The sequence below is a fragment of the Procambarus clarkii genome, chromosome 72 (assembly GCF_040958095.1).
Source record: "Procambarus clarkii isolate CNS0578487 chromosome 72, FALCON_Pclarkii_2.0, whole genome shotgun sequence".
Lineage (NCBI taxonomy): Eukaryota > Metazoa > Arthropoda > Malacostraca > Decapoda > Cambaridae > Procambarus > Procambarus clarkii.
This window is the reverse complement of record NC_091221.1, coordinates 18,267,051-18,291,336: the sequence shown is the minus strand read 5'-3', so window position 1 is coordinate 18,291,336 and position 24,286 is coordinate 18,267,051.

The following is a 24,286-nucleotide window of genomic DNA, read 5'->3' as shown; positions in this document are numbered from 1 at the left end:
GTGGTGGTGGTGGTGGTAGTGAGTTGGGGGTAGTTGTAATGTGTGGTGGTAGTTGAAGTGTGTGGTGGTGGTGGTAGTGTGAGGTGGTGGTGGATGTCGTGTCTGGTGGTGGTGGTAGTGCGTTGAGGTGGTTGTAGTGTGTGGTGCTGGTGGAAGTGTGTGGTGGTGGTTGTGTTGTGAGGTAATGGTGGTAGTGTGCGGTGGTGATTGTTCTGTGTGGTGGTGGTGGTAGTGTGATGTGATGGTGGTAGTGTGTCGTGGTAGTTGTAATGTGTGGTGGTGGTTGTAGTGTGTGGTGGTGGTAGTGGTAGTGTGTGGTTGTGGTAATAGAGGGTGGTGGTGGTAGTGTGTTGTGGAGGTTGAAGGGTGTGGTGTTGGTGGTAGTGTGTGGTGGAGGTTGTAGTGTGTATTGGTGGTGGTAGTGTGTGGTGGTGGAAGTAGTGTGTGGTGGTAGTGTGTGGTGGTAGTTGTAGTTTGTAATGGTAGTGGTAGTGTGTGGTGGTGATGGTAGTGTGTGGTGGTGGTAGTGTGTGGTGGTGGCGGTAGTGTGTTATGGAGGTTGTAATGTGTGGTGATGGTGGTAGTGTGTGGTGGTAGTGTATGGTGGTGGTGTGTTTTGTGTGGTGGTGTGGGGGTGTGTGGTGGTGGTGGTAGTGTGTGGTGGTGGTAGTGTTTAATGGTGGTTGTAATGTGTGGTGGTGGTGGTAGTATATGGTAGTGGTGGTAGTACGTGGAGGTGGTGGTAGTGTGTGATGGTGGTGGCATTGTGTCGTGGTGGCGTTAGTATGTGGTGGTGTTGGTTGTGTGTGGTGGTTGTAGTCTCTGATGGTGGTTGTAGTGTGTGGTGGTGGTGGTATTGTGTGGTGATGGTGGTAGTGTGTTGCGGTGGTGGTAATGTGTGGTGGTGGTGGTGGATGTCGTGTGTGGTGGTGGATGTAATGTGTGCTGGTGGTGGTGGTGGTGAGAGTGTGTGGGGTGGTAGTGTGGTGGGGGCGGTTGTAATGTGTGGTGGTAGTTGAAGTGTGTGGTGGTGGTGGTAGTGTGATGGTTGTCGTATCTGGTGGTGGTGGTAGTGTGTGGTGGTGGTGGTAGTGTGTGGTGGTGGTGGTGGTAGTGTGTGGTGGTGTTGGTAGTGTGTTATGGAGGTTGTAGTGTGTGGTGGTGATGGTAGTGTGTGGTGGTGGTGGCAGTATGTCGTGGTGGCGTTAGTATGTGGTGGTGTTGGTAGTGTGTGGTAGTGGTGTTAGTGTATGGTGGTGGTGTGTTTTGTGTGGTGGTGGTGGTAGTGTGTGGTGGTGGTGTTAGTGTGTGGTGGTGGTGGTGGTAGTGTGTGGTGGTGTGGGGGTGTGTGGTGGTGGTGGTAGTGTGTGGGGGTGGTGGTAATGTGTGGAGGTGGTGGTAGTGTGTGGTGGTAGTAGTGTGTTATGGTGGTTGTAATGTGTGGTGGTAGTGAAGGGTGTTGGTGGTAGTGTGTATGTGGTGGTTGTAGTGTGTGGTGGTGATGGTAGTGTTTGGTGGTGGTGGCAGTATGTCGTGGTGGCGTTAGTATGTGGTGGTGTTGGTAGTGTGTGGTGGTGGTGATAGTTTCTGATGGTGGTTGTAGTGTGTGGTGGTAGTGTGTGGTGGTGGTGGTATTGTGTGGTGGTGGTGATAGTGTGTGGTGGTGGTGGTGGTATTATGTGGTTGTGGTTGCAATATTTGGTGGTGGTTGTATTGTGTGGTGGTGGTAGTGGTTATAATGTGCGGTGGTGGTTGAATTGTGTGGTGGTGGTAGGATGAGGTGTGTGGTGTTGGTGGTAGTGTGTAGTGGTGGTTGTAATGGGTTGTGGTGGTGGTGATGGTGGTGGTAGTTTGTAGATGTGGTTGTACTGTGTGGTGGTTGTGGTAGTGTGTGGTGGTGGAGTTAGTGTGTGGTGGTTGTGGTAGTTTATGTTGGTGGTTGTAGAGTGTGGTGGTGGTGGTGTGTGGTGGTGGTGGTAGTGTGTGGTGGTGGTGGTGGATGTCGTGTGTGGTGGTGGATGTAATGTGTGGTGGTGGTAGTGGTGGTGGTGGTGGTAGTGTGTGGTGGTGGTAGTGTGGTGGGGGTGGTTGTAATTTGTGGTTGTAGTTGAAGTGTGTGGTGGTAGTGTGTGGTGGTAGTGTGTGGTGGTTGTCGTGTCTGGTGCTGGTGGTAGTGTGGTGGTGGTTGTGGTGTGTGGTGGTGGTTGTGTTGAGGTAACAGTGGTAGTGTGCGGTTGTGATTGAAGTGTGTTGTGGTGGTGGTAGTGTGTTGTAGTGGTGGTTGTGTGTCGTGGAAGTTGTAATGTATGGTAGTGGTGGTAGTGGTAGTGTGTGGTGTTGGTAGTATGTGGTGGTGGTGTTAGTGTGTGGTAGGTGGTATTGTGTGGGTGTGGTTGTAGTGAGTGGTGGTGGTGGTGTAACACCACTATAAATATCAACTAAATAATATATGTACTACTACTTATACTGAGTAACACTTCCTATCGATTGCACTTGGTAACACTGTTATTGAACTCTGTAATATGAGCTGACATATGTTGGTTACACTGGAACCAAAAGGTACACTGCCAACAATGAAATGCAACACAGGATTAAAAAAACGTTGCCACCATCTGCCTTGACCATTGAGACTATATCAAGCAACGAGGCAAGAAACATTGCTTGACTTGGAGAGTACTTTTTATAACTGTCATTAGTTATGGGACGGTTTTCAGCCCATTCTATCCAAAAGGCTAAGAGGTTACAACAATTGACACAGACGGGAAATTTAACAAAAGTATATTGAGAAAAAAATTATGCTAATCACCACTATAAATCCTACTCTAACACTGGCCAATAGTTAAGAAATTTAGACATGGAACAAAACCCTCAGAGATCACACTGTACTTTAAGACCTCTGTCTCTCCCTCCGGTGGATTCACTCTGTTCCTCCCTGGCTGTCGATGTTCACACAGATTCACTCCTGACCCTGATGTCCGGCATTCTGTCTCTAAGTTTCTACAGGACTAATATATACAAACCAAAAGGGGGAGGGGGGGGGGAGATTTGCTGTTGCTACCTACACCAAAAATGTAAGAGGTTGGCAACACGTGCACAAACACTCCATCTGATGGAATTTTTCCATCAAGCCTGTTTGACATTCATCATACACTGTTCAGGAGAGGAATTAATAATTACGAGTGTGGCTGACCTCTGACCTGGCTAAAAGGGGTAGATCCATGGATGTTTACACATAAGAATCTGGGGTCTAATTCCATTGCAATGTTTGACAAGAGTATCGTGAAATATTACATACTTGAAACTAGCTGACTAAGAGTAACCCAAGAATTTTTTAATCAACATACAAGATAATCCAGAGGTCAGCTGGGCTCACCTCTTGGAAAAGGTTTTCCTGGGTGAGAACTCTAGGGAGGGGCATGGGGCATGGGTCATGGGTGTTACAGCTCCCTTTCATAGTGGTGTTACAGTGATAATGTGTGGAGGTAGTGGTGGTAGTGTATGATGGTGGTGGTTGTCGTGTGTGGAGGAGGTGGAAGTGTGTGGTGGTGGTGGCAGTGTGTGGTGGAGGTGATAGTGTGTTATGGTGGTTGTAATGTGTGTTGGTGGTGGTTTTGTGTGTTGATGGTGGTAGTGTGTGGTGGTGGTGGTTATAGAGTGTGGTGGTGGTAGTGTGTGGTGTTTGTTGTAGTGTATGGTGGTGGTGGTAGTGTGTGGTGTTTGTTGTAGTGTATGGTGGTGGTGGTAGTGTGTGGTGATTGTTGTAGTGTATGGTGGTGGTGGTAGTGTGTGATGTTTGTTGTAGTGTATGGTGGTGGTGGTAGTGTGTGGTGATTGTTGTAGTGTATGGTGGTGGTGGTAGTGTGTGATGGTGGTGGTTGTCGTGTGTGGAGGAGGTGGAAGTGTGTGGTGGTGGTAGTGTGTGGTGGTGGTGGTAGTGTGTTATGGAGGTTGTAATGTGTGGTGGTGGTTGTGGTAGTGTGTGGTGGTGGTGTTAGTGTGTGGTGGTGGTGTTAGTGTTTTATGGAAGTTGTAATGTGTGGTGGTGGTGGTGGTAGCGTGTAGTGGTGGTGTGTTTTGTGTGGTGGTGTGGGGGTGTAAACTAAAGTCTTTGAAAATGTAATAAGTTTTACGAAACGCGCTCGTGTCGCGTCAGACTAGAAATAAAAATGAATTTTGGAGAATTGATTTTTGATTTACCTCCAACAGTGAAAAGAAATGAACGAAACATTGAGAAAATTCGTGTTAGAATTATTAATCTTACTTTTTCGGTAATATTTAGTAATATATGTCTACAGGAAAGACTGCTACCAAAATATACTAATATATATATATATATATATATATATATATATATATATATATATATATATATATATATATATATATATATATATATATATATATATATATATATATATATATAATATATATGTGCTGTGTTTTTGGGTTTTCTAGATTGTGTAATATATAAATGTGCACTTGTACACAAGTGAAAATATAAAATATATATAGTTAATTTTGGCTTGCTAGCCACAACCTTTTATGATGGTTGATTGCGTTGAACAATTTATCAACTACATGTGACCTACATTCACCTGACAGGTGTACACCATCTCTTGCCAGGTTTAGCCTGTATGGTCTGGCTGTAAATTGAATGTAAGTGGCATTCAATTGTACTCTTTTCCTCAGCCGAAAGTTTATATATTTGACAGCACTTTGGTAATATTCTGGACTTACTCCCCCAACGATTATCATTACTTAGTTGGCGAGGTTCCACTAATGTGAACACTACTGAACTGCTAACAAGTTTAAATGAGGAAATTGTTGTTTTAAGGTGATTAATTACCTCAGCTGGGTGGTGGTAGTGAGTGGTGGTGATGGTGGTAGTGTGTGATGGTGGTTGTAGTGTGTGGTTGCGGTTGTAATGTCTGGTGGTGGTGGTAGTGTGCTGTGGTGGTTGTAGTGAGTGGAGGGGGGTAATAGAGTGTGGTGGTGGTAGTAGTGTGTGGTGGTAGTTGTAATGTGTGGTGGTAGTGTGTGGTGGTGGTGGTTGTAATGTGGAGGTGGTTGCAATGTGTGCTGGTGGTGGTAGTGTGTGGTGGTGGTTGAAATGTGTGTTGGTGTTGTAATGTGTGGTGGTGATGGTAGTGTGTGGTGGTGGTGTGTAGTGGTAGTATGTGGTGTTGGTAGTGTGTGGTGGTGGTGAGTGGTAGGTGGTATTGTTTGCTGGTGATTGTAGTGAATGGTGGTGGTGTTGGTAATGTGTGGTGGTGGTGGTGGTATTGTCTTGTGGTGGTGGTAGTGTGTGGTGGTGGTTGTAATGTGTGGTGGTATGAGGTGGTTATGGTGGTGGTGGTGGTAGTGTGTGGTGGTGGTGGTGGTAGTGTGAGGTGGTGGTGGTGGTAGTGTGTGGTGGTGGTTATAGAGTGTGGTGGTGGTTTTAATGTGTATTCACCTAGTTGTGTTTCCGGGGGTTGAGCTTTGCTCTTTCGGCCCGCCTCTCAACTGTCAATTAACTGTTTCTAACTACTACTACTATTTTTTTTTCTCCACGCCACACACACCACACACATCACACACACACACACACACAATCACACACACACACACACACAAACACACACACACACACACACACACACACACACACACACACACAAGTGGAATGCATTAGGAGGTAATGTGGTGGCGGCTGACTCCATATACAGTTTCAAGTGTAGATATGATAGAGCCCAATAGGCTCAGGAATCAGTACACCTGTTGATTGACGGTTGAGAGGCGGGACCAAAGAGCCAGAGCTCAACCCCCGCAAACACAACTAGGTTAGTACACACAAACACACAGACACCAGGAAGCAGCCCATGACAGCTGACTAACTCCCAGGTACCTATTTACTGCTAGGTAACAGGGGCATTCAGGGTGAAAGAAACTTTGCCCATTTGTTTCTACCTGGTGTGGGAATCGAACCCGTGCCACAGAATTACGAGTCCTGCGCGCTATCCACTAGGCTACCAGGCCCTGTGTGGTGGGCCTGGTAGCCTGGTGGTGGTATTGTGTGGTTGTGGCTGTAATTGTAGTATATGGTGGTGGTGGTAGTGTGTTGTGGTCGTTGTAGTGTATGGTGGTGGTGGTAGTGTGTGGTAGTGGTTGTAGTGTGTGTGGTGGTTGTAATGTGCAATGCTGGTGGTGGTGATAGTGTGTGGTGATGGTGGTAGTGTGTTGTGGTGGTGGTAGTGTATGATGGTGGTTATAGAGTGTGGTGGTGGTGGTGGTTGTCATGTGTGGAGGAGGTGGAAGTGTGTGGTGGTGGTTGTTGTGTCTCGTGGTGGTGGTAGTGTGTGGTGGTGGTGGTAGTGTGAGGTGGTGGTAGTGTTTTATAGTGGTTGTAATGTGTGGTGGTGGTGGTAGTGTGTGGTGGTGGTTGTGGTGGGAGTGTGTGGTGGGAGTGTGTGGTGGTGGTGGAAGTGTGTGGTGGTGGTGGTGGTGGTAGTGTGTGGTGGTGGTGGTGGTAATGTGTGGTGGTGGTGGTAGTGTGTGATGTGTTACGTACTCCTAGCTGGATACGTATATAAATTTAAATAAACTTATTTTGTTCCATTTCATAAATTATCGTGTGGTGTGGCAATATCAGTGGGGACAGGAGCGACGGTGTGCGAGTAGTCAGTAGCTTCCAGGGACCAGGAGGAATAACATGTGGGAGATAAGTCTGTTTACTTGTTGTTGTGTCATTTAGTAGATCTTTATTCTGGGAGAGACAATATTTTGATGTTTGCTTTAATAGGGACCATCTGTTCATATATATATTATTGAAATGTATATTGAATATATATATATTAAAATTTATATGTATATTTCTTCAGTCCTAAGGGAGATATACTTTAAATTCTGTAACTGGTATCATTCATGGGGTTACACTGGTGACCCGCTTTAGACAACAGCAGTTGTAGTATCCCTAGACATTTAAAGTTTGGCTGTTGTAGAGTCACAAGCCATAACGAACGATAGGTAACAAGAGTATTGGGGGCCTGTGCCGGGAAATATTGTTCCCACTTAAACTTAACTGTGCTAATCTAACCTTGCCTTCCTAGGTACCAGTGTGCTAGGTGTCTGTGTTTCTTAAGAACTATTTCATGTGCCAAGCAAGCCTTCCTGTGTGTCAAGTAACAACGTTTCACGATTTTGAGGTAAGTCATCCTATATATTTTGTTTGTGCAGTGAGGCCAAGCGAATTTTCAGTGTGGTGAAAATTTTACAAGTGAAGTGTAGTGCCATTGTGTTAATTATATTGTGTTAATCCAGTGCCAGGTGTTAGTAAATACGGAGAAGCAAGTGTTGTCGCTGTTGGCTAACCCAGACTTTGAGGGAATTAAAAGCCTAACAAAGTCTGCGTTAATAAATATGGCCAGTAAGCTAGAATTAACGGCCAAAAATACTATGACAAAACCACAAATTCTGAGAATAATAGTGACACATTTAGTTGAGAATGGAGAGTTAAGAGAAGACATTCTGGAGGAAGTCAGAGAAGAGACGAGTGAGCAAATGGCGTTAAAGTGTCTTGAATTAGAAGCGCAAATAGCATATGCTAAGCTTGATGCTCAAAAGGAACAGAAAATATTAGAGGCTGAAGCTCGTCAAAGAGAGATTGAAGCTTTAAAGGAACAGAAATTATTAGAGGATGAAGCTCAGCAGAGGGAGTTTGAGACTAGGCGTTTAGAACTTGAGGCACAAAATAGAAGATGTTTAATTGAGTTGCAACTAGAAGCAACAAGCCGAGGAACAAACTAGTCAATTAGAGATTCAACAACAGATGGCTGACACTAATTATAGGCTTGAATCACAGCGTATGGCAGCTGGGCATAGAAATACTAGTAATGTTTAAACAAATAGTGATAATAATCCCATAAGGATGAATAAGTACATAGAGTTACCCAAGTTTAATGGGGAGGATCCTGAGGTTTTCTTTGCACATTTTTATAAGATTGCAATCAGTATGAACTGGCCAAGGGATCAATGGGTAGCAATCATGCAGTCTCAATTTAAGGGGCGTAGTCAGGAGGTTTTTACATCCCTACCTGACGCTCATAGCTTTGATTATGAATTTGTTAAGAAAAGCATCTTAAATGCGTATCAATTAAATCCAGAGGCACACAGGCAGAAGTTTCGGAACCTAAGGAGGGTAAGCGATCAGACAATAGCAGATTTTACTCGTCAAAAGATGAATTTTTGCAACAGATGGTTAAAGTCACTTTCAGGAACTGAGTTTGATGCTCTAAAGAATCTTCTTATAATGGAAGAAGTATTGTCATGTCTCCCAGACACGTTGTCTACTTTTATGGCAGAACAAAAGAATGTAACAGACATTTATGAGCTGTCAAAGCTCACGGATGAGCATGAGTTGTTGTCTAAGGCTAAGTTTACGGCCACTTCACCTAAGTCTAGTCGTAGAGTAAATTATAATGCTCACCGAACTCCTTATCAGAATCCATCCAGTCCTAGTGCTCCAGTGCTCTTCTCTTACAAAACCTAACCCTGCTACTTCATTGTCAGGAATGTCAAATAATAATAAGGTTACTTCTAAACCTACAGTTGGTTCCACAGGTGTGTCCACTGTAAGGTCCTGTTCCCATTGTAAGAGAAAAGGCCATGGAATTTATTCCTGTTTTATATTGCACCCTGAGTTACGACCAACTGGTCTCGTTTATTGTAGAGGTGTGCAAAATAAATTTACTAATAAACATTGTCGGGGTTTACTCGGGTGAGCAACAGTATACTCAAGGTCACTCACCATAGCCCTGCGGGTCTTCACTCTATCCTCGCGGCGCCACTGTATGCCAGGAGGGTATCCCAGTCAATCCCAACCGGCCTCTGATCGAGAAGGAGTGGGAACACAACTTGTTCACTTAACTGTTGTATGCCCGCCCCGTCATAGGGCTCTACTACTAACCACAAGGTCGCCAACTGGTGTTTTCGGTGTCCAGTAACACGTCAGTGGTTTTTGTTGAATTGTGGTAACAGTGGCAAGGACACACTCAATAGATCTGATATCTGGCAGGTATTTACTTCTATTACTCTCTGCTTTCAGGTATTATATAGCCACAAGAAATATGGAGGGGATGATATAAACACCAATGTATTTTGTATTTTACTTAAAACTCATTCAAAGACATCACAAGATCATATCAAAAAGCAAACAGCTGTTTCAGGCGGGAGTCGTTTGTTCCCACAAAATATAAACTCACTAAGCTGGCAACACTCCCCCTCTCGTCAATGTCAAAATCAGCTGGGCGACTACCCCCGCGCAAATGTTACTTTATCTGTTTGCTTGGCGTGACGCGCCAATTTCTTTAAGTTCTCAAAGATCACTAGAAGTTCGAACACACAATATTTGTGACAATAGCACGTAAATACTTCGCTACACTGATCTTGTGCTCAATCAAACATTTCTATACTAAAGGTGACAATAATTCACTGTCATGGTATTACACACTGCCCTTCGTTTAATGATAACTTATGAAGTATTTATCACTGGAGTTCTCAGCAATTCCTTTCGTGGGCGATAACACAATTAATCACTGCACACATGAATGATTATTCAATACACGAGCATAGACATATATATATATATATATATATATGGATGAGTCAGACATCAATAATGGTAATAACATAGTTACTGGGCACATAGCCTAACTCCCAAATACTGGCGTAATGATATATATATATCCTCTCACTATATGATCACATTAAAGTCTCATGAAAGACATTCTCAACACAGTAAATTCATCAATTACTCCGGGTGCCTGCATACACCAATAATAATCGTAAATATCGTGAGTACTGTTATGATCTCAGCCTGCAGGAGAAACGAGTCTCCCTCCTTGAGAGTTATTCGTCAAGCCTGACCTAACTAGAAGGTCTAACAAATATTGAGGTAATAACCCATATGCAAAATAGTTGCTTGGATATGTGTAACAGTTTGAGATTATGGGCAATGGAGGAGAAAACAGATAAATGACTGGCGAGGAGATGTGGACATTTTGCTGGAGGCGTGAGGCTCGCTTCCGGAGGACCTTGACCTCACTTGAGTGCCAGACATCGCAGGGGGAAGCCGCGCTCTGTTTGAGCTCCCGCCAGAAGGGAACCCCTAGTGATATATCTCGAAGAGAAGAGAAGTGTGCGAACGTACCAGCTGTGGAATCGAGCTGGGAACGTTGTGGTCTCAAGTCCTGGTCGACGAGCAGATATTAAATCGCCCAGAAGCATTATTGTGGCCGTGGGAGCGCCCTGACCAGACGCCGTCAGAGGGAAAGCGCCCTCGACAAATTAATCTGTGGTTTGTCTTTTGGGGAAGAAGTTGCTGAGAACTTCGAAGCCAGCAGATGATGTAGCTGATGAGACTCCAAGGTAGTGGAGCAGAGGACCTCGAGCTGTGAGGAGAAGCAGCAGTGAAGAGGAGTGTCACGTGCTTCTGTAGAGGTGGTGTAGCAGCCAAGAGAGCTGTGGAAGAACCTAACAGAAGGGTGAAGCACCGTAGTTGCACAAGGAAACTTCATGATAGCAGCCTGGAGGAGCTGCAGAGGGTCCTGGTAGTGAAGCCCGGAAGAACCTAAGGATATTAGGGTTGTGAACTTCCAGAGGTGGAAGGGGAAGTTCTGGTGGATTACTTATAGGGAGTTGATAGTGTTTGGTTGTCATTAGCGTGCAAGACGCAGTGAGAGGTGAGTGACTGTTGGCATTCTTATGTCAAGGAGTTTTTTATACTGAAGTATCAATGGACATTTATACTGGTATATGTTATTGCATTCAAATGCTGATTTTCTATATATATATGTTATCTTGCTGATGGTGCAACAGTGTGTAGGCTTGATGAACTTGAGGAGGTTAATAGTATCAGGTGGTGAACCAGGAGATAGGATACCACTTGATAAGCTGATAATAGAGTTCTGATGGTGTTGGAGTGCAACCTGATTGTGATATTATAGAGTATAGGATTCATTATTATTATATGTGTGTATGTATCGTGAATGTGCTTTGTCCAGTAAATGTGTCACAATTTGCTGGTGTTTGCCCTTGTCCTAGTGAGGCTTCCCAGGAGGTAGTAAAGAAGGAGAGGGAGAGAGAAAGAACCAAGAACCACTGCCGTGGACAGGGTAGGAGGTAATACTAGTAAGTCATAGGGGATTGAGGAGATCCTATCTTATCTAAGGAGAGAGTGGGGAGTCACAGCGGCTCGAGTGGGTGTGTGCACGTGACAACGAGGCTAAGTGTTGGGGCCGCATCCCCTAAACGTGTGACGTTGAGCCCCTCTCCAAGAGCCAGAAGCGCCAAGGGTGATCTCCTAGTATAAGCTCTCTGCCGAGTTGTGGGTTGGGTTGTCCATGGAGAAGGATCGACGACGACAACACCAACCAACCCACAGTCTATAATAGTACTCTTTATAGTACCACTCTGCACACTGGTGCTTTACTGTGACATAGGTGAGCCTTGCTCACGACATACAAAATACTCAGGCTAAATAATATAGCTGACTAAAGGGGAATTGGGAGGGAAACTAGAATCACCTACTTCCACCTATCCTCCGATGAGAGTTGAGTTGTAGCTCCTGGTCCTGGCTCCTGCCTCGTGTAGGGAACGCCCCCACACACACACTGTCGTGTCCTCCAGGAACTCAATCAACGTCCCACCGTATGCGCGTCGTCTCCGTGCCTTTACCCTGCAGGTCCGTGCTCCTCCTCGACTTCTTGTAGGGTTGGAGTCGGTCTCCCGGCCGTCAACTTCTCCTCCCAGCTACGGCTGCCCGCCTACGTCTCGGCTGCAGTCGTTCGGATTCCCGAATAGTTTCCTTCTTCCTCTGCTTCCCAGTGGCTCGGTTCAGCCACTACGCCGTCACAAACGGGTGAACTGCCTCAGACGTTGCATACGTCACTGCACAGACTTCACTTCTTCTTGCACAGTACCTGTCCTGGAGCACTTGTTGCTCAATATCCGTCGATTCCCTCTCTGGTTCAACACATGAACGAAGGAAGACCTCACAGAGTACTGGCAGACTTCGGGTGACGCGTAAAATCCACGGGAGCGGGAAACAACTGTCAAACTGACAGGACCAATCTTCGCACGTCCAACCACCTTGACGTGTCGTGTCAGACTGATTCCCTCACGGAGGATTGGTTCAGCAACTACGTCATCACTGTGGAGCTATCAGCCGTCGCATACGTCGCTGCCTAGACCCCACTCTTGCACAACACCTGTTCCTGGAGCACTTGTTGCTCAATATCCCGTCAGTTCCTTCTTCGGTTCAACACATGAACGAAGGAAGACCCCACAGGTGTTGGCAGACCACGGGTGATGCGTAAGTCCTCCAGAGACGGGGTAAACTGTCCAACTGACAGGACCCCCCCCCAGCGCACGTCCGACCTCCTTGACGTGCTGTCTTAGACTGATGGCGCCAGCGCGGCGTGATGACCGGACCCCCCCTTCCTTCGTGACGTCATATTCGCCACGGGAGGTTTTCATTGGCTCCCTGTGCCACATCGCTGTCGGCGACCAATCTGGTGTCACTGACGTCACACAGTTTTGGCGGGAAAACAGAAGAGCCAGCGCCATATTGGCTTCCTAAAGGGCCTAAACCACAGCCCAAAATACTCTTCTTTTATAAATTTCTCGGCACTCCGAGAACACTACATTCCCCCACATATACCAAACTGATGCCTGCGACGTAGAGAACGCTCGGGTAAAGTGGACATGACTCTTACTGCAGGCGTGGGAGAAATATAAGGGGGGGGGAACACCGTCACACATGTAACTGTAAACCCCAATTGGGTGAAACAGTATTCACCATATATGTCTTCAGGTGAAGTTTTGTGTATTAATGGGAAGTGGAAGCCAATGGTTATTCTTCGTGATACAGGTGCTTCCCAAACCATAATTTTATCCAGTATTCTTTCTGATGTGGAAAAGAGAGTCTGGAAAGTTTGTAGTTCTTCAGGGTGTTGCAGGATTTAAGACTGTACCTCTAATAGACATTAACTTCAGATCCACCATTACACCAAGTTTATGCACTGTGGGTGTTAGTACACAGTTGCCCATCCCAGGTGTGGATGTTATATTGGGTAATGATGTGGCCATAAATCATGTTGTGGGTGAGAATGATCCCCGTTTGTGTAAACAGCCAGTTGCAGACCATGTTTATTCTGCCTGTGCTGATGCTAGTTCTATGAATGAACAACCTGTTGGAGTAGATGGTTTTGTCCAATCTACCTGTGCTGATGTCATTACTATTATAAATCAAGTTGTTAGTTCTAATGTTGTTACTCAAGCATATGTTCCAGTAACCAGTACCCCTTCAGTGGAGAAGTGGGATGTGGTTGATCCAGATTCCTGTGTGGCCGACCTAGTTGTTGAGAGTAAGCCTAATACTATGACTCTGTTTTATTCCAATAAATTGGGAAAGGATGTCCATGTACCATTGTCTTGCCCGCTCACTACGAACGTTGTGCCAGGAGTTGAGAGAAACTTAAAAGCCACGACTCTATTGTATTCCAGCCAAGTGAATGGTTTAGGACAAGATGTCGGGTTGGCAGAAGTATTCCCTCTCACTTCAAGTTTAGAATCAGTTGTCGAGAGTAAGTCTGTTGTAGAGGCCCCGCCTCACCCTAGTCCAGGTGATAGTATAGGGGAGGAGGTCAAACTACCTGTTACTTGCCCGCTCGCTTCAGATTCCCTTAATTTATGTGCATTGAGTAGAACTGACCCTAAGATTTCAGAGAGAAGCAAGGAGACCGTCTGTACTGTAGATCCAGTTCTGGAGAGTGTGGGAAAGCAGCCAGAGGATCAGCTTCTGTTGAGTAGATGGAGACCCATTGAGCCTCCCTCTTCAGTTGTCTGTGAGGATGTGACCCAGCTTGGTAGTGTTATTATTGATTGTGAGCAGACAGTACTCCAAGCAGCTCCAGAAGTCATGGGAGGAAATTTTGGTAAAACCATTGAGAGTGGTAAGGTATCATTTGGATCTAAATTGCGGAGTTTTATGGGTTGTGATTCTTATTCCATGTGGAGTAAGTATTTCTCATTGTGTAAAATGAGTCAGAGTGTGTGTAGGATGTTGAAATCTACTTTTATTCTGCAGGAGCCATTTTCTTGTGAAGGAATGGATTGTGGGACATCTTTGTCTAGCCTTGTGATTGAGCAGAGAGAGTCTACTCAAGTAGGTTGTGCATCCAGTTCTGAGGAAGTGGTGAGTTATACTAGAGCAGTGTCTCTATATTCAGATCCAGGTTATTTTGATGCACGAGTGATAAAAGTGTATGTTCCACTCAAGTGTGGTGTTGACTTTCAGAGTCATATTAGAGTTGACTTTCAGAGTCATATTGTGGGTGAAGGATTTAATCATACTGGGGAGCAGATGTTTGAGGCTCCAAGTGTGTATTTCAAGTTGGGGAATAAGGTTATCCTGCCTAGTGTTAATCATTGTGAAGGGTTTCAGATTGTCCTTGGGTGTTTCCCAGGTAATCTGCTGTGCATCTTCAGGATGTTAAGACCCTTAAACCTCTTGGTTGATTGTTTGTCATCAGACGTAAATCATTTGGGAATTGATGGTGAGGGCATTCAAGTTTTCGGCATGTCTTATTTAGTCTTTTGGAAGACTAGAAGGTTAATGAAAGTGTGTGTTGTGTTCAAGTTCACCATCAGGGGGTGTGAACTTGTCTTCGGAGTTATGATTGAGATATGGTGCCTAGGCACCTGTTTTCTTTCACTGATCGTTATGACAGGGTTATGAGGAAATTGATTTCTGTGTTCCTTATGGATCATCTGTGTCAGTTCGATCAGATAGTCTTTGCACTTATCTTAGGTTGTATTTCTTGGTTTGAAGCTCAAAGATTTGCTAAGTCGGTGTGTTGTGTTTCGGAAGGTTCTATGAATGGGAAAGTTTTATACATAATTGTGAGGTTTAATGCTAATTTCTCTAATTTTAGTATCCATTGGGCGAGAATATGTGTTCCACAGAGGATCAAGAGTGATGAAGAGCAGATGTCTTTGTCAGAGCATACCCAGGAGAAGTCCCAAATCTACTGAACATCCAGTCAGCTTCAATTAAGCAGTTCAGCTCCAGAAAAAGGGAGTAATGGAAAATGGAGTCTGTCTTGGAAAAATTCACAATGTGGAAAAGGGATCACATGGAAATATGGGACTGATCTTAGAGAGATAGTAGAAACAGAGGAAAAGATAAATTGCCGTGATAACTGTGTGAAAGCAGCTACGTTTATTGACAATTCTATTCATGCTATTGATGATAATGTAGATAGGAGTGTGAAATATGATCTGAAACAAAGTGAAATAAATGAGATAGTACCCTGGAGAAATAAATTTGCATACTCCAGTGAAACATATGTAGAACATAGTCATAAGACTGAAATTTCTGAGTTCCTGTAAGAAATATTTGGAGTGTTTTCCTTTTTGTCCAGAAATGTGTTCTTATTACTTTACATGTTTGGTGTAATTAATACCATAAATCTCAAGTGTCATACATTTTTACTTCAGAAAAAATGCCATTGATCTTCAATCCATTGCATTTTTTTTTCTTGGAGGTGGAAGTGTTACGTACTCCTAGCTGGATACGTATATAAATTTAAATAAACTTACTTTGTTCCATTTCATAAATTATCGTGTGGTGTGGCAATATCAGTGGGGACAGGAGCGCGGTGGCTCTTCACACGTCTAATACCTGTTAGATTCGGGAAATTAGAATTGCTGGACCTGTTCAGTTATGGGAGTTCCAGATGTCACTTTTAATATTATCATATATCGTTAATTTACTGTAATTAAGCAGGTGGCATTGTAACTTATATATTTTGAAAGTAACTATTATATTTTATTTGCATTCTTGGATATTTTGAGAACAAGTGGTTGTTCAATTAGTTTTAAATATTAAAAAGTCTGTATTTTCCATCCCTCATCCTGGATGAGGCAGAGGGGGAGAGAATTATGGGTAGAGACGGTGCGCGAATAGTCAGTAGCTTCAAGGGACCAGGAGGAATAACATGTGGGAGATAAGTCTGTTTACTTGTTGTTGTGTCATTTAGTAGATCTTTATTCTGGGAGAGACAATATTTTGATGTTTGCTTTAATAGGGACCATCTGTTCATATATATATTATTGAGATGTATATTGAATATATATATATTAAAATTTATATGTATATTTCTTCAGTCCTAAGGGAGATATACTTTAAATTCTGTGCCTGGTATCATTCATGGGGTTACACTGGTGACCCACTTTAGACAACAGTTGTAGTAACCCTAGACATTTAAAGTTTGGCTGTTGTAGGGTCACAAGCCGTAACGAACGATAGGTAACATGATGATGGTGGTGGCAGTAGTTTGTGGTGGTGGTAGTGTGTGGTGGTGGTAGTGTGGTGGGGGTGGTTGTAATGTGCGGTGGTAGTTGAAGTGTGTGGTGGTGGTGATAGTGTGTGGTGGTGTTTGTAATGTGAGGTGTTGGGGATAGTGTGTAGTGGTGGGTGGTAGTGTGTGGTGGTGGTTGTAAAGTGTAATGGTGGTGGTAGTGTGTGGTGGTGGTGGTAGAGATAGTGTATGTACACACTACATACACTTCATATTTTCATACGCACACCATCTTTATATTTACTAATGATCTCTTGTTTCTGCTCTATGGTCATTCTTACGTGGGATCTCATATGTTAAGCCTTACCACTGACTTTCCTGGGATTCATGGTGTGATATATAATAATTCCTTTAATGTTCAAAATGAGAAAAAGCACCACAAACGCGGAATTTCTTATTGGTGCGATCGTCACTAAGCGGACAGCTGTAGTAAACTGAGGCAGGTCGGACCGCGTGACCGGGAACCACGCGCTTGGTCGCCCCGAACGTGTACCAACAAATATTGTAAGTGGACGACACCATCGGATGTCGAGTCGAATTTTTCGATGAAATTTACGTCGTAACTCGAATTTTCCTAAGTCGGAGCAATCATAAGTGTGAGGGAATGAAGACTCCCTCAGCTAGTTTTTCTAGTTTTCTAGATTAGGCTAGTCGCTCTAGGGACTCTAGTCAAGAAGTTTTCAAACTAACATACACTTGTGGGGTGTTGGATGAAATCTCATGTTATGGACTATCATGTGAGACTAGCCAGAAGTCTGTGATTGCTCTGTAGAGGGAGTTACAGAGTTTTTCCTGTTTCTGTTGTGACGATAATCTCCTTCAAGAGATTGAGCCAGCTCTTCCCTCCACAAATACGTCGTTACATCTATATAAAACTACTATGGAAGAAATGTCCAACAACGACAACAACACCACCAAGGTTTGCCAGAGCGCAAAACGTATGCAGCCAGGAACACCTGCTACAGCCTCAAACCGCCAAACTACCTGTCTTGTTGCCGGCTCCTCGCTGATTGGCCGCTGGTCTGGCTGCAACTGCACTCCACCCACCATGCTACTTTATGTCTGGGGCCGCCACGACCTCAGTCCTCAGAATATTCAGTGCTTTCATACGGTTAACACTTCTTCCTGGTAGACTAAAGCTTTGGCTTACGTGTACTAAGAGAGGTGATAGCTTAAAGCCAATATTCCTGCACCTCGCATTTTTATTTGCACTTCTTGTTATTGCTCATTTGTCTTAACGTAACTTTTCACTTTGTCATTTAAATTATTCTTATTATTTTGATTGATTGATTTTATTATACGAATTTGTATGTCCATTTTATTCATGTTTTGTTTATTTAACGTAATTAAAATTCCATTGTTAAAATTTACTTGTGTTTTGTGTGTCTTCTCCTTACCTTACCACAGACGAAGTTCCAGATTTTCTATTTTTTTTTTTATTCTATGTGATGAGGCCATACCCCTAGCTTTGAACAGCCGAACACCAACGCGTTACCGTCACATATTATATGGGGGCCTGTCCGGGATCAAGAGTACCCAATCTTCTGCAATCTGACTGTAGGAGGACAAAGAGGGCCATAGTTCCTCTAGCTCGAACTTTAGTTGCTGAATTGGGACCTCAGCAGCAGTTCTCGTCACCAGTTGACACCTCGCACCCCTACACGTCAGTCAGAGATGATGATACATACAACGGTAGGGAATTAGCTTACTTTTTCAGAGCACAAAAGTTCGCTAATTCTGTAAGTATCATACTAAATTCAGTAGGAAAAACTTGCTTTATGTCCTATAGAGACTTGGCAAGGTATGCCTACATCCTTGGACTACCAATTTTACTTTTGAGGCAATTAACTGTTTCATTTGTTTTCGAAACTCTGTTTCATTTGTTAGTAGGATTTTCTTGCCCTTATCCTCTTACATGAGTACCGGGTACAAGATTTCCTGCGCCCTTGATTTAAATTAATCATTTAACATCTTTTACTTAACTTTAATTGTTAAAGATCCCACAGGATAGGTATCAGTTGCCACGTTGTCCTGTTTCTGACATTCACTATAACTGAATATTCGTGTTACATTTATTTGCTAATTTCACCATGTTTCGTCTCCAAGCTTTCCGTGCAAATCCAGCAGGTGAAATAGGGACTTTAAGTCGTGCCAAGAGGACTGAATTACAAACTCTTGCACATGAGTATCAACTAGAAGTTCCCTACCAAGCCAACAAAAATGACCTACACAACTTGTTGCTGGATTACTATTTAGAGCAAGGTAAGATAGACTCTGAAACTCATGAAACTTACTATATTGCAGATAAAACTGACTTGGCAACGATGAAACTCAAACTAGAGCTGGCCAAGATTGAACGTGAACAACAAGAACGAGCAGCTGCCATACGAAGGGAAGAACACGAACGTGAAACTGCTTTGAGGAGGGAAGAACAAGAACGAGAAATCACCCTCAGAGAACGCAAAGCTGCTTTGAGGAGAGAAGAACACGAACGTGAGATCGCATTACTCCGTGAACGTGAACGAGTACAGCTTGAAACACTCCAGGAGCGGGAACGCGTACAGCTTGAAACCAAACAACGCGAGTTGGAGATGCAACGCGAACATGACAAGCAACAAGCGACTCTGGCTCTAGAGTGTCGTCAACGCGAAATCGCCTTGGAAACTTCACACTTCACTCAACGCCAGCAAGCTACTGCCAATCTTCCCGTCAGTTTTAATATATCACATGCAAGTAAGTTAATGCCATCCTTTGTACAAGCAGAAGTTGATGTGTTTTTTACCACCTTTGAAACCCTTGCTAATCAGCTCAGTTGGCCTGTCGACCAATGGGCCACACTTCTCAGAGTCCATCTTACAGGTAGAGCTGCAGTCACACTCAGTACTTTGGCGTCTGAGAATGACTACCAGACTCTGAAACAAGCAGTGTTGGACGCCTACCTCCTCTCTACTGAAAGTTATAGAAGGAAATTCCGTGACCACCTGAAGCCAAGTACCACTACCTTCCTTGAGTTTGCTAACACAAAACGGAGATATTTCATGAAATGGCTGGAAGCAGCACATGTCTCTACTTTTACAGAACTCGTCAACCTGATGCTTGTTGAAGAATTCTTGAGACGTGTGCCGCCTCCTGTCCGTCTCTACTTAGCAGATAAAGAAGAAACCGACTACCTGAAGTGTGCTAAGTCGGCTGACACTTACAGCCTTATCCACCGGCTGACACCCGAACCATCCTCCAGTAAGAAGTCGTGGTACAGTTACGAGAAAGTGAGCACCGATCAGGCTGGCTCGCAATTGTACTGCAAGTATTGTAGACTCTATGGACATACCATAGACAAGTGTGGTAAGTCTCAATACAAGGGTACCACTGACCCACAGAAACCCAAACCAACTCCTCCTAAGTCCGGTAAGCCTGTGATGAATGTTGGTGTTAATGTTAATGATCTTTCTCTTTTCAGTAACCACCTGTATACTGGAACTGTCTCTGCCAACGGTTCAAATCCGGAGGGACGTTTCAAATTGAAGATCTTGAGGGACACAGCGGCTCTTCAATCGATCATCTTGAAGTCGGCTGTGCCCAACATCGTCTACACCGGAGAAACTGTCTTCATCACTGACCTCACTGCTACCACTCCATACCCTCTCGCCAGAGTCCACCTGGATTGTCCCTACGTGAACGGAGAAGTCCAAGTCGCCGTCAGGGAAAAGCCTTTTCCCATGCCTGGAGTGCAACTTCTCCTAGGCAACGACTTGGCAGAAGACCTGCAACCGACAAACCTGATCGTCATGGAAAAACCCCAGGTGTGTAACTCTGTGCCAAGTAACCCTATTCTAGCGTATGTTCCAGCAGAGGTTCAAGAGAGTGATGAAGTTTCTCCTCCGGTTCTCGTGACCACCCGTGCACAAGCCGCACGTCCACAGCCAGCTGACTCTACTGCTACCGCTGTCCCTCAAGACCCTCAGAAACTACCCCCGCATCTGACCAAGTTGGAGTTCCGTAAGTTGCAGAGGGAAGATCTTACTTTAACACCATTGTTTTTCCAGGCTGAGACTCAACCCGACAGTATTCCTGGGTTCTTCCTAGAGAACGACTTGCTCTACCGCAGATATAGACCCAGTAAACTGAAGGAGGAGGACAATTGGGCCAACATCGAACAACTTGTGATTCCTACCAGCCTGCGGCCCACTATTCTACACCTGGCCCATGGAGCACTCTCCCACTACGGCTTCAACAAGACTTACCATGGAATTCGTCAAGACTACTACTGGCCAGGTATGGTAAATAGCGTCAAACAGTATGTAAAACAGTGTCATACATGTCAGATGGCAGGCAAACCGAACATCTCCATTCCCAGAGCGCCACTGATTCCCATACAGGTGCCTGCGGAACCTTTCCACAGACTCATAATAGACTGTGTTGGTCCTTTACCTCGGACCAGTTCAGGTAACGCCTACATCCTAACCATCCTGTGTCCTACCACCAGATTTCCCATAGCAGTTCCAGTGAAGAACATCACGGCTGCTACGGTTGTAAAACATCTATTGAAGATCTTCACTCAATACGGATTTCCCAGGGAGATTCAGAGCGACTGTGGTACCAACTTCACCAGTGATCTCTTCAAAAGGACACTGGAGGAGTTCAACATCAAACAGGTATTGTCCAGCCCCTATCATCCTGCTTCACAGGGTTCTCTTGAACGTAGTCATCAGACTATCAAAGCACTCTTGAAAAAGTTTTGTAGTGAAACCTCTAAGGATTGGGATAAGCAGATTGACCTTATAATGTGTATTTACAGAAGTCTCCCCAATGAGTCCTTAGGAGTATCTCCTTATGAGATGCTCTACGGCCGTAAGTGCCGTACTCCCCTTAAGGCTTTCAAAGACTCTCTCAGAGATGCCACCTTCAGTGAGCATCAGAATGTGCCCCAGTTTCTTCAAAACCTTCAACACATTCTAGAGTCCACCGTTTTGCCCATGATAATCTATTGAAAGCCCAGGAGAGAATGAAGACTCATTACGACCAGACCAGCAAAGTACGAAAATTCAAGCCGGGAGACTTCGTCCTAGCATACTTCCCTATCCCAGGTTCACCTTTACAAAACAGGTTTTCAGGACTCTACCGCGTCCAAGAGTGCAGAAATAACAACTACGTCATAGAGACTCCAGATAGGCGGCGGAAGACCCAGCTGTGCCACGTCAACCTCCTGAAGCAATATAATGGTACTCCTCCCACTGTCCTGACTAACTGTTCTACCTTCACAGAACCCTACATCCACAGTGAGACCGTCCCAGCTTCTCCTCCCGAAAGCACTGACAAGGAGTCAGCGCTTTCTAATTCCGAAATCCTTAATGATCTTCCCAAATACTTTCAGGATAATAATCGTGCTCCTTTGCCATATTCTAATTCCACTCTCACCTCGTCAGATAAGCCCTTCATCCTCCATGTCGACGCCAGTGGTACCGACGTTGGTGGTGTCGTGATGCAGCAACGAGGCGAGGAGAATACACCTGTCAGCGACTACTGCTACAAGGAACTACGGAACAATTGGCAAGGAGCTACTCTTCATCATCCTGAAGCTCCAGCACTTCACTCCACACCTGAAAAGTGCTCGGTCCACCATCAACACGGACCACACCACCCTACACCTCCTGCAGCACGCCCACTTCTCATCTCAACGTCTTCTACTATGGGATTGCTAACTGCAGAAATTCAACCTGGAGACACGCTATACCAAGATTCCGACATCATCTTAGCCCATGATCTCTCCAGAGTTTATGAAGTAGAAGCAACTCCATCCATTACTCCACCACATAACGACGTACTTCTTCCAGAACCGCAGGCTTCGGGGGAGAGTTGTGACGATAATCTCCTTCAAGAGATTGAGCCTGCTCTTCCCTCCACAAATACATTGTTACATCTATATAAAACTACTATGGAAGAAATGTCCAACAACGACAACAACACCACCAAGGTTTGCCAGAGCGCAAAACGTATGCAGCCAGGAACACCTGCTACAGCCTCAAACCGCCAAACTACCTGTCTTGTTGCCGGCTCCTCGCTGATTGGCCGCCGGTCTGGCTGCAACTGCACTCCACCCACCATGCTACTTGATGTCTGGGGCCGCCACGACCTCAGTCCTCAGAATATTCAGTGCTTTCATACGGTTAACACTTCTTCCTGGTAGACTAAAGCTTTGGCTTACGTGTACTAAGAGAGGTGATAGCTTAAAGCCAATATTCCTGCACCTCTCATTTTTATTTGCACTTCTTGTTATTGCTCACTTGTCTTAACGTAACTTTTCACTTTGTCATTTAAATTATTCTTATTATTTTGATTGATTGATTTTATTATACGAATTTGTATGTCCATTTTATTCATGTTTTGTTTATTTAACGTAATTAAAATTCCATTGTTAAAATTTACTTGTGTTTTGTGTGTCTTCTCCTTACCTTACCACAGACGAAGTTCCAGATTTTCTATTTTTTTTTATTCTATGTGACGAGGCCATACCCCTAGCTTTGAACAGCCGAACACCAACGCGTTACCGTCACACTGTGAAATTGTATGAGAGTTGAGAATGAAGTGGTGTGAGAGGATACTTGACTCAAACTGTTAGGAGGGGGGAGGGAAGGACAGTGGGCTGAACGTCAACCATGTGAGACATCGCGCCAGTCCTAGGCCTCCCCCTCCTTGTGACGTCACAGGACGCCTCAGGGTGAGGGCGTCTGTGATTGGTTTAGACACCTCTGCTCCTAGCTGAGTTTTGGCGTGAACAGCTGTGATTGGGAGCGGCACGAGAGAGCAGTGCTGGCTTTGTACTGACTGGTCCAGACAAGGTAGGGGGGAGAGATGGGCATTTTGAGTTTTCCCTAGCCGCCATAGAGTCAGTGTGAGCTGGGCAGCAAAGCTGGGAAGGTGACTTTGGGTGGGGGTGGCAGCCTGCCATCCCCACCCCGTTAATCGCTGTGTCATCCTGATTACTCATCGTGCATGGCACTCCTGCCATCCTGGGTTGTGTCAAGGCCCAATTTGCATGAAATTGGGGCCGATGAGACAAACTAAGAGACAGTTACAGTGTTCACCCATGGGGCAGCTGGCAGGCCTCATGGTGTATCAGATTGATCCCTCACATCGGGTCTGAGTATTCTGTTTAGTGTTAATGGACAATGGACAATTAATGGAATATGGGCAGTGTAACTGTGAAGTGATATTACAGGCCCCTGTTGGACTTTGAATTTCACCTTGTTGGGTCCGCCATGTGGTGACGCTGCCGGCCATTGTCACTCCAGTGTACGAGCGAGGCATGCTCTGTTTTAATGGGGTGTTTGATGGTTCTCCCATCCTCATTCAGTATGCCTGTGGGTGCTGGCCAGGCCGGCCTGAGGCATCCCATGTGCGTGCCACCCATACGTCGGCCACCTTGGCCAGCCGCCCGGGGGTGGGGGGGAGGCCACCCTCCAGGCCACCCCGGCCAAACCCCACCCCACCCCCACGCCAGCTCAGCTCGGGTGGGGTGCTGTGACGTCACGCGCTACCCGTGGTCAACCCACCCTTAGGGCCATGTGGTGGCCACATGCCTTGGCCATTCCCTTTGGCCACTTTCCCTGGACATTCTAGGGCCACACCTAGTCGACGCACAAGGAGCGAGCTAGGTGTTCTACAGCCAGAATGGTAGTGACCAGGGAAATGTATGTGTTGAGGATTTAAAGAAACGTGAGTACAATAATCATAGTGTAACAGTGTCTCAGGACTAGTGGAAATTCCGGTAAAAGCTGTGTTGTCCCATAGCCCTGCCAGGCTAGGGAAGCAGCTGAGAGATAGCTGTCTGTAGCACGTCCAGGTGACTGGTTGGGCGGTACCTGGAGATGGATGTTGTACATGGTACC